The sequence below is a fragment of the Antennarius striatus genome, chromosome 8, assembly GCF_040054535.1.
Source record: "Antennarius striatus isolate MH-2024 chromosome 8, ASM4005453v1, whole genome shotgun sequence".
In the NCBI taxonomy this organism is placed as follows: Eukaryota; Metazoa; Chordata; class Actinopteri; order Lophiiformes; family Antennariidae; genus Antennarius; species Antennarius striatus.
Genome location: NC_090783.1, coordinates 10,812,921 through 10,826,847, shown reverse-complemented (window position 1 = coordinate 10,826,847; position 13,927 = coordinate 10,812,921).

Here is a 13,927-nt window from a genome sequence, read left to right as displayed (position 1 = left end):
CCACCCATACAATTGCCATCCAGATGTTGTGCCAGTCCTTGAGAAAAAGGATTACTATTACAGCCAACAGTTATGTGGAACATAGTAATTATTTTTAATGTAAAATGTGTAATTCTTTCTGTCACCTGAGATGGTCATGGTTCCTATGTGTTTGTGTTGTTTTATCATGCCTCTTAAATTAACAGCTTAATTTAAGGGACAACATAAAATAAACACATACTGTATCAAAAATAGTATCAATAGAGGTGTGTAGTTTTAAATTCTGAAGGAATACAGTAAATATCATTAAATACTCCTTAACACTCAACTTATTTAGTAATTTCAATATTTAAATGAAGAGAAGCTAATTGATGAGGCAAAAATATTATAAAAATGATTTATGTGTGACAGTTTTGGCTGTTGAGACTGTATATCTTCATTTGGAATCCATTAATTGGTGGTGGCTGATGACCCTGGTGAAACTCTGGTGTAGATGATTAACCTATAGAGAATGGGTGGTGGCGGGGAGGTAGAACATAAGGAAACTGGTAACGGAAAGACCTTGTCACGTCTCTGGACAATTATTATCCTGTTTGTTTTCTTATTACTAACGTATCATGTCATTCCAGATCTGGTCCCACCTGCAATCAGTTCATTCCCTGCACATGCCTTCCCTTCATTCACCTGAAGCCACTCCCCTAATCAACCACCACTCTTCACATGCCCAGCTCAGCCCTCAGCTCTTGGCCAGATTGTTAGTGTTCACTAGTGATGGGCAAATGAAGCCCCATGAAGCATTGAAGCTTTTCATCCCAATAGGTTCACGCTGGTTCAAAGCTTCATGAGGCTTCATTTGCTGTAGTACGACATCTACTGGATGCTAAAATATAGTGGTGGGCCGTGCATTTCACACTTGGGCCTTCAGTGATGTTTTCCTATTCAAACGTGAATAAATACAACCCATAATACTATAAGCTGCTCCCACCACTGTCACCTATGTAGCATTCAGGACTGAGGTGTTTATATTTTAATACTGTTATATTTTTTTAATTTTATACTGTTTATATTTTAATTTTATACTGTTTATATTTTAGTTATAGTTTAGTATATAAGTCCTGTTAGTGCTACATGTGTCTGTTAGTGTAGTGTATGTCTTGTGGTATGTCCTGTGATGTCAGTGTTTCTTTTTCTCCTGGTGTTTATCCAGTATTATTTGTTATGTAATGCCTGAGCAGTGGATATATACGATTTCCTCCGGGATTAATAAAGTGTCTGTCTGTCCGTCCGTCCGTCCGTCCGTCCGTCCGTCCAAATCCAACCACTTTGTTTCTCCATGTTGCAATAGCCATTCAGCCAGTCCACGGAGTTGTGCTGCCCAGTAGTACAATTTCAAGTCTGGGAGGTTGAGCCCTCCTAACCTTTTTGGGTAACATAGTTGTTTAAATTTGATTCTTGGTTTCTTTCTCTGCCATATAAATCTGGAAATCATCTTCTCAAGCATTTTGAAATATTTTGCAGGGATCCAAATAGGTAGTGATTGATACAAATATAAAAACCTTGGGAGCAAGTCTTGACAGTTTCAATTTGCCCAAAAAGTGAGAGTGGCAAAATCTCCCATCTAACAATATCTGATTTTATTTGAGTTATTAATATACCATAATCTTGTTTATATAATTGAGACGTTTCTGGAGTGATACATACACCCATATATCTAAAACCCAGTGTTGACAAATTAAATGAAACCTCTGTGTCCAACTGAGATGGGCGGGTGGCCCATGATGGGCCTCAGATTTTGTCATCATGGCCTCACATTTTGTTTCATTAATTTTATACCCGGATACCGTTCCAAACTCCCTCAGACATTTAAGAAGTGTTAGAATTGATGTAAGAGGATCACTAAGGTACAAAATAACATTGTCAGCGTACAGTGAAATTTTATGAACTGCTACACCATTTGATATTCCATATATTCCCGGCTCCATCCTTGTTATTTCAGCTAGGGGTTCGATGCTTATTGCAAACAGCAACGGTGACAAGGGGCACCCTTGTCTGGTGCCTCTTTTAAATTCAAAGTTGCTCGACATAAACCCATTAATTCGGACCCGTGAAAGTGGTCCTTCATACATTACTTTAACCCAGTTAATAAAATCAGAATGAAAGCCCATTTTTTCCAATGTGAGTTCCAAATATAGCCAATTTACTCTATCAAATGCTTTCTCAGCGTCTAAGCTGAGAAGCATTGATGTTTGCTGAGACCTACGGGCCAAAGTAATTATATTCAGGGTTCGCCTAATGTTATTTACTCTGTCTTCCGAGAATAAATCCTGTCTGATCTGGTTTAACTTTTAATACAGGTCTGGATTCTTTTAGTCATTATGGTACTCAGTATCTTTAAATCTGTGTAAAGCAAACTTATGGGTCTATATGATGTACATTCTATTGGGTCCTTACCTTCCTTTGGTAACACGGTGATAATTGCCTCTGCCCATGTTTTAGGAGGGTCCCTCTCCAGGAGAGCATGATTAAAAACTCTTTGGAGAAGGGGTATGATCTAATTTCTAAAACATTTATAAAATTCTCCCGGATATCCATCTATCCCCGGAATTTTATAAAATTTTTAATAACATCTTCAATTTGTTGTTTTTTAATAGGTTCAGCCATTTTTTTGGAGTCTTCTTCATTCAATTTTGTCAGGTTAATTTTGTCAAGTAACGATCTAATTTTACCTACTTTATCATCACTTTATCATCATCACCGGTGCATCATATAACTCCCTATAGTAATCAACAAAAGCCTCTGATATTTCTTTTGGGTGCTGGGCTTGCACTAGGAGCTAGTATGACTAAGCCACTGTGGCTCAGTGTAAAATAATTGAGCGAGCCACCAAGAGCCACACTCTGTGTCCAAGACAGTGGCGCACGGGCAGATGACCAAGCTTGTTGCGGGGGGGCGTGGGGGGGTCCGGGGGGCCTCCCCTGGAAATTTTTTCTGAAAATGAGGCTGTTTTCCTGCATTCTGAGGGCAAACTCTTCTGTTCAGTTTACCTACAAAAATACACTAAAGTCAACAGTTCAAGCTAAACTATCTTTATTTCTGTCCTATTTTATGCAGGTATGAATGTGAGATTCAACAATTGAAAACTTCCATTCACTATGTGAAGATGCAGTCATACAAAATATTACTCAATGTTTACTTATAAGTTTTACTTAGACTAGAAGACATTTCAACTTTGACCACCACCAACACCATTGGTATGCTATTGTTTATTTTATTTTTATTTAATTAAATAAGATGATTTTTCATTTCAATTTAAAAAGGCATAAAAAGTAGCAAGCGAGGTGAATACATATTTACATGCATCGCTGGTTATTCCTGCCGGTCATAGGGAACAAAAGTGTAAGACTACAAACAAGTATTGATAATATCTTTCATTTACCTTCTGATCGGTTTGTCACTACTCAAACCGATCAGCATTCACCATTTGTTTTTTAATGAGGGCTTCAACACGAACTCTACTATAAAACACTGAATTCTTTCGATCGATCGCGGGTTCAGTTTGTAAAAAAACAATATTGTAAGTTTTAGCCTTTTTTCCGTAAAAATAAGAACGCCACTGTGGCTACACAGTCTAAAAACCTTGTAGCCAATCTGGAATTTACTTTGCCTATGGCAAAGTGGCGAATGGCTAGCGCAAGCCCAGGGGTGGGAAACTATTTTTTTGGAAATAGGATTAACAATTTTTGAAATCACTCTGCTGGCTTGTACCTTTCTTAACTGAAAGGCCAATAATCGACTGGCTTTGTTTCCGGATTCATAGTATTTCTGATTTATAATTCTTATAGCGCCCTCGGCTTTGTTCCTCAATAAATCATTTAATTCCCTTCTACACTTGTTAAGATTTTTCAAAATAGCGTCGTTATTTGTCTGTTTATGTTCCTGCTCCATTTTTTTAATGTTGTCTTCTAAATAGCTTTGTTTTTCTTCTCGTAATCTTTTGATTCTAGAGGCAAGTGCAATAAATTTACCCCTTAGTACCGTCTTCGATGCCTCCCACAAAGTAGATAGAGACACCTCCCCATTATCATTTTGTTCTAAATAATTCTTAAATTCATCCTTTATACTCAACAACATCTGGGGTATTTAATAATGAAACATTCATCCTCCACTGTTTGGGGTATTTTTCCGTTTCCATCAGAAATTACATGACAACCGGTCCGTGGTCTGATATAGTTATGGGTTCAATATGACAGTCGGTCACTTTGTGGGCTTCTCCTATTGAAATTAAAAAAAGATCTATGCGGGAGTATTTTTTATGCACCTTTGAGAAAAAGGTAAAATCTCTGTTCTTAGGGTGTTTCAAACGCCAAATGTCAGTGAGTCCAAATTCTTCCAAAAAATTATGTAATGTTTTTGCTTTTTGTGTGATTGGTCCCTGTTCATATGGACGTTAATCCATATGGACGTTTATGTTGGTTGTTGTGATACACTTGTGAATAAATACACTGAACTCACCCCTACTCTTGCCTCATTCCTGCAAACCTCCACATTGGTGACCTCGACGTGATATGGATGCCAGTCACAAAACCCAGACGGGTAGTTCGGCGCAGGTTCCTGCCGCTTCTCCAGCGATTTTTGCGGATACAGTTAAGCTGCCGGAGTTTTGGCAGCACGACCCGGATCCCTGGTTCCAACATATTGAGGCCCAGTTTCACCTCCATGGAATCACAGCCGATGAGACCAGGTATTTCCATGTGGTCTCAGCTCTGGACTCCTCCACCACCTGCCGCGTCATGGGGCTGCTGAGAGACCCGCCGCTGACCGGGAAGCCCGCGGAGCTGATGGAGAACATGCTGGCGCTGATGGGATCCGGTGATACTTCCTTCCTCTTTATCCATCTGTTCCTCCGCCAGCTTCCACCGCCGGTGCGCACGGCTCTCGCCACATCTCCCCTCACGCGCACGAAGGACTACAGAGGGTTGGCAGAGGAGGCCGACAGGATTCTGCTGGCGTCCCGTTGCTCTCACCTGCACGCGGTGCTCCCGGGACAGCCACAGCCCCCGCCAGAGGATGGGGCTCCGCCAGCCGTGGTCGCGGTGGCGGTGCACCGGAAGGACATTCAGGAGCTCTGTTTTTATCATTGCCGTTTTGGAGCCAAGGCAAGTCGCTGTATTTCACCCTGCTCCTTCTGCAACCAGGGAAAGGCCAGGGCCGGTGCTCAGTAGCAGCTGTGGGCACTGGTACGGCGGAACGGCTGCTTTTTGTGGAGGAGGAGTTGTCTGGGCTTCGCCTGCTGATGGACTCAGGCGCTCAGCTGAGCGTCATACCAGCGTCAGCCGCGGATGCCCTGGCTGGCAGCGTCGGACCTCCGCTCGACGCTGTGAACGGGACGCCCATTCGCACCTTCTGCTCAAGGTTTGTGACTGTCTTTTAATGGACGACGGTTCGGGTGGGAGTTTATTGTGGCTTTTGTCTTGGTACCCATACTGGGTGCGTATTTCTTGTGCGCACACAGACTGCTAGTGGACGTAGCGAATCGCCGTCTTATTGACGCTGTTTCGTTTGCCACCTACCCCTGCACGCTGGGGAGCTCCGTGCCGCTCGCCCTCGCCAACATCCTCGCTAGAGGGGACGTATATCAGCGGCTCCTTGCTGAGTTTCCGGCCCTGACAATCCCGACTTTCTCTGCTGTGGCCGTGAAGCATGGTGTGGAGCATCACATCACCACAGCTGGTCCGCCGGTTTTCGCCCGGGCGCGGCATCTTGATACCGCCAAGCTGGCAATCGCAAAGACAGAATTTGCCACAATAGAGCAGCTCGGCATCGTGCGCTGCTCAGACAGTCCATGCGCATCCCCCCTGCATATGGTTCCTAAGCGGGAGGGGGGTTGGCGTCCCTGCAGGGATTTCCGGTGCCTCAATAATGCCACCACCCCGGACAGGTACCCCGTCCCGCACATCCAGGATTTCTCTGTGCACCTAGCAGGGGCAGTAATCTTTTCGAAGGTGGATTTGGTGCGGGGTTAACATCAGGTGCCAGTCCACCCGCAGGACATTCCCAAGACTGCTGTCATCACTCCGTTCGGATTATTTGAGTTTTTGCGGATGTCGTTTGGCCTTAAAGGGGTAGTGCAGACTTTTCAAAGGATGATGGACTCCGTCCTGCGAGACATGCCCTTTATTTTCGTTTACTTGGATGACATCCTGGTGGCCAGTGCTTCTGTAGATGAGCCCTGTCACATCTTCGTTTGCTGTTTGCTCGGTTAAGTGAACATGGACTTATTGTGAACCCGGCCAAGTGTCACTTTAGCCAGACTGCTATTGACTTCTTGGGACACCGTGTCTCGCCCCTGGGAGCCGTCCCCCTGCCTGCTGAGGTTGAGGCCATTTCTTCCTTTCCTCAAATTCCGGACTGTTAAGGCCCTGCAGGAGTTCCTCGGCATGGTGAACTTTTACAACCGGTTCATTCCCAGGGCGGCTCACCTCATGCGCCCACTGTACGAGGTGCTGAAGGGTCAAAAGGCCAGCGCACCTGTGGACTGGTCGCCGGAGAGGGTGCAGGCTTTTGAGGACGCCAAGGCTGCACTCGCCAATGCTGCCCTGCTAGCACACCCATCGGCTGCTGCTCCTGTGGCCCTGACGACAGATGCCTCAGATTCTGCGGTGGGGGCGGTCTGCGAGCAGTGGGTTAGAGGCGCATGGTAGCCCCTGGCCTTCTTCAGCCGGACGCTAAGGGACAGTGAGCGGCGGTACAGTACATTTGACAGGGAGCTGCTCACTCTTTTCCTGGCTACACGTCACTTCAGGTTCCTGCTGAAGGGCCACGAGTTCACCGCCTTTGTGGACCACAAGCCTCTTACCTTTGCCATGGCCAAGACTACTGAGCCGTGGCCTGCGAGGCAGCAGTGCCACCTCTCTGCCATTTCGGAATTTACAACTGACATTCGCCATCTGGCAGGGAAGGATAACCTGGTTTCTGACTGCCTCTCCAGAGCACAGGTCACCTCTGTGCATTTGGGGGTGGACTACTCTGCCGTGGCTGCTGACCAGCTCTCAGATGGGGAGATCCAGGCGTTCCGGTCAGCAGAAACTGGACTGCGCCTGGAGGATGAGGTTTTTCAGGGCTGTGGGGCCACGCTTCTCTATGACGTTTCCCTAGGGCAGCCCCACCCCTTGGTCCCCTCCAGCTGGCGCCGCCGAGTTTTTGACTCTGTGCATGCCCTTTACACCCGGGCGTTAAAGCTTCGGTAAAGCTGGTGGGGGCAAGGTTTGTCTGGCCAGGCCTCCGGAAGGACGTCCCAGGAATGGGCTGCTGCCTGCGTGCCCTGTCAGCGTGCCAAGGTGCACAAACACACTAAAGCACCTCTGGAGCCGTTTCTCATTCCACAGAAACGGTTTGACCGTGTCAACGTGGACCTGGTGGGTCCGCTTCACCCATCTGGGGGTTTTACTCACCTCCTCACCATGGTAGATGGGACCACCAGGTGGCCGGAGGTGGTGCCCTTGTGTTCCACCGCAACAGTGGAGATTGCCCGGGTGTTCATTTTTGCCTGTGTGGCCAGGTTTGGTACACCCTCTGACCTGACATCCGACCGGGGGCCACAGTTTACCTCTGAGCTCTGGACGGCAGTAGCGGGGAGCGTGGGCGTGAAGCTCCATCTCACCATGGCGTACAACCCACAGGCCAATGGGCTGTGCGAGCATTTTCACCGGTCCCTAAAGGCAGCACTCCGAGCCGCACTCACAGAGGCCAACTGGATTGATCGACTGCCATGGGTCTTGCTCGGCCTGTGTTCCGCTCCAAAGGAGGATCTGCGGTCTTCATCAGTGGAGTTAGTCTACGGCCAGCCACTGAGGGTCCCTGGGGAGTTCCTGCCGGAGGGTTCGCCCCCGGGCCAGCGGTGGTTCCCCGGCCCGTGCCCCCCAATGCTGACCACGTTTGTGTCCCTGTGCCTGTTCACCACTGTCTCCCCATATCATACATCCCGAAGGACCTTCTCGCTGCGGAATACGTTTTCATCCGGCACGATGCTCACCGTTCTCCACTCCGGCCTCCTTACGACGAGCCATTCAAGGTGATTGAGGCAGGGCCGAAGTCCTTCAAAGTAGAAGTGGGGGGACGTTCAGAGCGGGTTTCTGTGGACCGCCTTAAGGCTGCGCATCTATTATCAGAGGAACCGGTCACGGTGGCTCAGCCCCCGCGCCGCGGCCGGCCGCCCCTTGTTTCATTACGTTAAACGTCTGCTCTTGTTTCAGGTCGTGCCTCTAAGACAGCCCGCCGGCCAGAGGAGCTGCCCCCGACCCCTGCCCGCTGTTAGGCATAACCGTTGGGGCTGAATTATCAGGCCGCCCATGCGGGGCTGAGACTTTTTCGGTGGTTGGCCTGTTCATAGTGTTCAGGGGGGGGCTGTGTAGTGGACACTTGAAGAGCTGTCTCACACCAGGCAGGCACAAGGGAGGTGTGACGTCACGGGGTTAAGGGGTGTGATAGAGGAAGTGGATATTTAAAGGGACTGTGTTGGTTGTTGTGATACACTTGTGAATAAATACACTGAACTCACCCGTACCCTTGCCTCGTTCCTGCAAACCTCCACAAATGTAACATTCCTAATGTTACACACTTCAATGAAGTAATGAGTCCATAGAGGTGTGGTTGGATTTTTATTTTACTGGATAGTTATCTGCAACATAATTTGTACGCACACACCATGAGACACGTTCTGTCCAGCCATCTCACTCAATACAACTGCCGCGTGTACTGACTTCCTCATTGACTGACTAACTGGACATCACTAAAGAATAGATATAAATAACATCACTAATTTGGTTTATAGAACACAATACAGTTTATCAAATGTTATTATTAATCTATTATGGTATATCACCATCACGGTGAGTTTTCATACTATATTAATAACATTAGACACACACACATAGTTCTGCTTAGGGCCGACTGCAGTGTACCTTACTGTTAGCATTAGCTGGCTAACCCAGTAGAACGAAGTCGAACATGAATGACTGCAGTACACTAAAACATACTGTGGGTACAGATGGCCATCCTTCCCACTATCATATCATATGCCCCTCTCCTGCAGTATACTGTTGTATTTATCTAGATAACCCACTTATATCTCACCTGCAACACAATTTGTACGCACACACCATGAGACACATTCTGTCCAGCCATCTCACTCAATACAACTGCCGCGAGTACTGATTTCCTCATCGACTGACTGACGGTAACCTGCTACTCACTGGGTTATCGCCCTCTTGTGGCTCAACGGTGCTATAGCGTTGTGTTCTTGGCAGGGAAGACATAAATACTGGGTCCGTTTCACAAAGCCGGTTTAGTGGAAAACCTGGGTAAGTTAACCCTGAAATTAGGGAAAACCAGGGCTTTCGGTGTCACAAAGGGAGGTAACTTAACCCAGAGTAAGAGGAGTAAACCTAGCCTGTGTCATGAGGTAAACCTGTAGGTTTGTTACCACAGTAACAAATTCTGAAGCTAACCTGGTCTGGAGGAGGGGCCGTGTCACAAAGCAGGTGCAGTGGAAACCCAGAGTAAGTTAACCCTGAAATCAGGGTTCTCGGTTTCACAAAGGGGGGTAACTTAACCCACAGTTAGAGCAGGAACCCTGGCCTATTTCACGTAGCGAAGTAAAGTGAACCTCTGGGTTTGTTACCACAGTAACAGACTCTCTGAACATAACCTGGTCGGGAGCAGGTTTTATTCCACAAACCCAGGGTTTTTGACTCCGCCCCCTTTCACCGCCGCTCGCACGGCTTCATTTCCTGGTTCCATCGGACGGAGAGTCTGACCGAAATAAGGTTTAATAAAAAACTCCGTATTTTAGAGATGTTTTAGAGGGGAACATGTCATGTCCGTTTGACGTGGAGCCCCTTGATGGAGTTTCCGCATTAATTCACAGAGAATTAAATATGTTTGTATCGCGTTCAGATGTCCCGTCATATCCAGACAGTTCTCTGTATGAACGGTACACACACACACACACACACACACACACACACACACACTGCGTGTAGCGCTCCGTTCAGTTTTTCATTTTTTATTTGCAAACGGTAATTTTCCTATATATATATATATATATATATATATATATAATGTGGGAGATGCTCAGTGCGCCTCGCCTTTAAACTTTTACCCCACTTTTTCTTTTTCCCTGGAGAGAAACCCGTCAGGATCATCAAGGAGGAGTTCCACAGGACTGCAGGTGAATGATGTAGAAATCTGATTAATTTGAAAGTATGTTCTCTTAATGATATTGTGCTGCAGTCCCAGACATTAATTTCTTTCGGATGTCCCAATGTAATTTGCTGCCATAGATGGTACCCACATTCCCATCAAGGCTCCCTCACATAAAGAAGGTGATGATGTGAAGAGGATGTCCATTCACAGAAAATATATGCAGGTACAAGTACATTGACTACTGTTTCTACACGTTAAAGACTGCATCATAGATAAACTAACATCTGTCCAGATCACATGTGATGCAGCAAACTACATTTTCCACCTTTATTTATATAGCGCCTAATCACTTCAGCAGACATTTCAAAGAGCTTTAACAGACAGACACCCAACAGAACCCTCCAGAGCAAGCATAGCATACTGATGTGGAGACGGAGCGGTCCTGATTGGTTCCTGACTCACAGGTGTATGATGAGTCTCACCTGAGCAACAGACTAATGCATTAAGTAAAGATCAGCACAATAATTCACTTGTCTCCCATCGTTTAATCCACTCTAATGAATCTACTTTCCATTACAGGAGTCTGATCGTTGTTTTCTGGGGGACAGGGGTTACCCATGCCCAACTGAGGCTGCTGACCCCTTACTAACCCAGGCCTCCAACAGAGCTTCAAATGGCTTCACTGCAGGACGAGAGCCCGGGTGGAGATGACCATAGTTCTGCTGAAAGGCCGTTTCCAGTGTCCATGACACCTCAGGATGATTCCTGAGAGGACCTGTGATGCAGTTATGTTCTTCATAGTAGTATTGCCACTATCAGATGAGAACAACACCCTACCCCACAAACTGAACACCCCGATGATGACCCCGTCCACCTGCCAGCTATCCAGGGTGGCAGAGCAGTGACTCCATCTGCCAGAATCATTTCAGAGTCTGTGTAACTCACCATCACCACAGCGGGCAATAAAAACATATAATATACATTTCATTTGGTCATCTTTATTACTTACAAATACAAAGCCATTTCTTAGATCATTTTAGTGATGAACATTCTAATATTCAACATGATTCACTTGTGAACAACACCCACCTCTAACTTTGTATTTGTATCTTCAAATCTGCCCTCCTAATCTGGAGGTCCAAAGAAACTATTTTTTATCTGTTGTCTGTATTTCATAGAAAGCAAATTGGATAAAATTCTCTAACAAACAGCTGGAAATACAGGAGGACGACATCAAAACATACAGTTGCATATGAATGCCACAGAAAGAATCGCTGGTGTTCACTGAGCGTCTATCTGTACATTGGATGTGACGGACTGTCCTGCTTGCTCTGTTAAAAAAAGATGAGAAATTGTTGATCCTTCAGTGGAGGCTAAATGTCACTCCGTATTGCACCAGAATGTTAAGGAATAGGAACAATCAGTAACAGAAAATATTTGACCACCTTTCTTAACTTCAATTTCCTGTTAATTTATTTTTCTTTTTGTCAATTATTTATTATTTGACTAAAAGACAGATAATTGAACATGGAATGCCTATAGATGAGAGCACATTTATGTGTGTGACAAGAGCATTCTGTTGGCAATAAAACAACTGACAAGCCGAACGTCCACTTATTATTTACTGTACAATGTCATTATGTTATAATGAGGAAGAGGAGGATCCCTAACGAGATGATGCAGAAGTCTGACCTGTGTGAACGATGTTTTTAAACTTCGTTCTCAGCTGTTGACATGTGTGCTTCTCCCCCGCTGGATTGCATCTAAGAAAATAATTTAATAAACTATTATTCAAGCCGTTTACCTCCGTAATTGTACCGTGAGTCCAACGGACTACGTTTAGACGTACGCATCGACTTGAGCAGCAGTCTCAAGTCATCTCTCTCTTCTTTACAGCTGCAACGCTGTTCCTCTTTTCATAACATGTCCTCTACGTCTTCATACACGTAGATTACAATCTGCACTTCAACTGCGTGAAGTAACGCGGAGCGCGTCTCGTCCGTCGTCATGGTGACTCGTCAAATCTGGGCTCCATTGATGATGGCTTTTTAAAGTGGCGTCGCGCCTGTTAAACTGCAGGTCAACTTTCCCTGGGTTACAAAAACTAACCCCAAGAAGCGCTTGTGAAACTGAAAACCCTGGGTTTCCAAGTTCAGGGTAAAGCAACCCAGAACCACAGGTTGTACTCGGGGGGTCGTTAACCCTGCTTCGTGACGTCGTGCCGTTCAAAAAGCAGGTTTAGTGGACAACCAGGGTGAGGTCTCCGTGAAATCAGGGAAAACCAGGGCTTTCATTTTCACAAAGGGAGGTAAGTTAACCAAGGGTTAGAGCAGTAACCCTGACCTGTTTCATGACGCGAGGTGAACTGAACCTCTGGGTATGTTACCGCAGTAACAGACTCTCTGAACTTAACCTGGTCGGGAGCAGGTTTTATTCCACAAACCCAGGGTTTCCTCTGACTCCGCCCCGTTTCACCGCCGCTCGTGCGGCTTCATTTCCTGGTTCTGTGAGACGGGGAGTTTGACCGAAGTAAGGTTTAATAAATAACTCCGTATTTCAGAGGTGAACATGTCATGTCCGTTTGACGAGGAGCCCCTTGATGGAGTTTCCGCATTAATTCACAGAGATTTTTTTTTTGTATCGCGTTCAGATGTCCAGTCATATCCTGTCGGACAGTTCTCTTTATCAGTTCTCTTTTAAAAGGGATGGGAATCTGTTAATACTTAAGTAGAGGATACATTTCACATTGTATTCCACCAGAATGTGAAGCAATGGGAAGAGAACAATCAGTAACATTAAATATTATCCCACCTTTGTTTTCTTCAATTTCTTGTTAATTTCTTTCTTTTTTTTATCCATTATTAACTCCTGTGTGTATCATGTGACTAAAGCAGACAGAAAATAAAACCTGGAATACCTTAAAGCGGTTATAAGCAGTACAATGCCACGGCCACTGTTGTATGAACTAAAGCAGTTTTGGCTATGACTGTATCAAACGAGCTACATGTCAGCTCTTGATTTCAGTTCTTAGATAATATCGGTGTACGCAATGGTGTGAATATCCTTCTCAACTGTTTTTGTAACGTGCATATGTCGATTTACTGTTTCATCTACACAACAATAACACGTTTTAATGTATTTCATTATTTAACAGAACCTGATATAGATTAGAGCGCTTTTATGTGCGTGAAAAGAGCATTATGTTGGCGATGAAACAACTGAACAGTCAAACGTCCACTTAATATTTATTGTACAATGTCAAACACAATGAGGATGAGGAGGATCCATAACGAGATGATGCAGAGGTCTGACCTGAATGAACGATGTTTTTATTTTCATTCTCAGCTGCTGACGTGCGCTTCTTCCCCCACTGGATCACACCTAAATAAAATAAATTAATAAACTATTATTGAAGCCGTTTACTTCCGTATTTTTACCGTGAGTGCAACGGACTTAGAGCTTACGCATCGACTTGAGCAGCGATTCACTCCCACCACATGTCGCTCTTCTTTGCAGCTGCAATGCTTTTCTGTTTCTTCTGAAAATTTCCTCAAAGTCTTTCTATTCATAAATTAAAATCTGTACTCTGACTTCCGTAAAGTGTTGCTGTGCGCGTCTCGTCCATCATCATGGTGAATCGATGAATCGGGGCTCCATTGATGATGGCTTTTTTTCAAGTTGTCGTGTCAGTTAAACTGCGGGTCAATTTACTCTGGGTTAGAAAAACTAACCCTGAACCGCGTTT